This window comes from Phoenix dactylifera, unplaced genomic scaffold (genome assembly GCF_009389715.1).
Source record: "Phoenix dactylifera cultivar Barhee BC4 unplaced genomic scaffold, palm_55x_up_171113_PBpolish2nd_filt_p 002150F, whole genome shotgun sequence".
Classification (NCBI taxonomy): domain Eukaryota; kingdom Viridiplantae; phylum Streptophyta; class Magnoliopsida; order Arecales; family Arecaceae; genus Phoenix; species Phoenix dactylifera.
Window position 1 is genome coordinate 18989 of NW_024069415.1, and position 1790 is coordinate 20778.

General features: G+C 40.1%; 1 long non-coding RNA gene across 1 annotated transcript; it reads right to left on the minus strand.

Moving 5' to 3' along the window:
• Positions 1-307: 307 nt before the first annotated feature.
• LOC120109416 lies at positions 308-1030 on the minus strand. Its single transcript, XR_005510302.1, has 2 exons — positions 808-1030; positions 308-686 (listed from the first exon to the last, which is right to left on the minus strand). It is a non-coding gene; the product is annotated as an uncharacterized LOC120109416 (long non-coding RNA).
• Between the last annotated feature and the right edge of the window lie 760 nt (positions 1031-1790).

Sequence of the window (1790 nt, forward strand, 5' to 3'; positions counted from 1 at the left end):
CCAAGAAGCCAAGCTGAACAATAGAACAAATCTGTATCACTTTTATCAAAACCCTGTCAGGATAAATAGATAATTCAAATACGCAGCGACTGGATTTAAGGACATACATGGCAGCAAGTCTACTGCCTATTCGAGCCAATGACATTCAAATGTCTTCAATATACTGTTAGTAGGAGCCCATGGAATATTTTGCCAAACATATCTGAATAATCTGCGAAGTCACATCATAATACAGAATCTACCGTTTAAACAAACAGTACATACGAAGTTCATGTGAAATACAAACAATCATGGCTTAGCGCTAACATTTCGACAAACACCTCATACTCATTTAGATAAGCTAGTCTTACGAACATTTCAACCAAACAAGACCAAATTTTTAAGAAACATTTCAGCAAGCATCTTATGCCCACATAAATAGACTTCATGCTACAAGCATTTCAACTAAGATATGTCAGCAAATATTTAAATCATAGACCTATGGAATTCCAGAGATATTTGCGTTCTTCATAAAAAACATTTCAGCAAGCACCTTTTGCTCGGATCCCAGGTCGGACACAGAAGGCCAGCAAATGATGAGCTTGGGATGCCGGGATGAATGATGACCTTACCACCTCCTCGCCGCCAATAAAGATGTCGTGGAGCCTTGCGGTTGGGTCAAAGCCTTGACATCCGTGGTGACATGACTGGAGAGAAAGAAATCAAGATGATAAGACAATGATGCCACCAGCTTGGATTCTACTGGAGTACGACATTCATTATAATCCAGGAGGAGGACGAACGAAGGAGGGAGAAGAAAATAACAACTTTGGAAGCACAGGGGCCGATCAGTGCAGCACAACACGAAGGCGGATAGAGATTAGAGAGGGGTGGTGGTGAGGAGGCGGATGGAAAAATACTTTGATTTGGTGAAAAAATTTGGAGATTTGGAAAGGAAAATGATTCAAAATTGAGTGGAAATGAACGCTAGACCTCTTATTTCCTTGTAAGTTTGCGCTCTGTCACTGCACAAATGGGTAATAAAGCAGCATGACATTCTCGCAATAGAGTTTTCGAGAGTAGAATTTTTTAAAATAGAATTTTTATAAAATATTATTTATTATTTAGTAATTAAATTTTTAAAATACTGTAAAATTTTAATATATGTTTGGTAAATAAATTTAAAAAATATTTTTGGTATAACAAAATGATCATAAAAAATATTGTATAGTATTATACAACAAAACATAATAAAATATAATATAAAATATATAATATAGTATAATATTACTGTTGTTGCTGGAAACTGAACTCGGGGGTGACCAATGGCTGAGGAAGAGGAGCTCCGGTGAGTGGCGCATCGGCGGGCTGCATCCTCCGAAAGATCTGCAAAAAGCCGGTAGTCGGGGTTCTCGGCGCCGGCCCTTCGATGCTTAAGTCAGAGGGAGGCTTTGTGGAGAAAGAGAGAGAGATATTGCATGCAGAAGTCAAAGAACTAGAATCCCCTTCAAGAGGAAAAAGTTTTCCTTTTATAAAAGGGATACAGGGTTACCTGTGATGTGACTGGGCGAATTAATGAGTTACCGTCATGATTGGGCGTGATCGTGTGAATTAATGAGTTGTCATGGGTGACTGAACGAAGTTGAGTGAGTCAGCGAGTTGCCGTGGATGGCTTGAGATTTTGGGCTGGCTGAAGATCCGTGGAGATCGGATGCATTTAATTGTTGACAGTTGTAGCAGGGTATGGTTCCTGGTTGATATGTCGTGGCGTGGCCGGCAAGCAAAGCATGGTGCGGTGAGGCTGCTGCAGG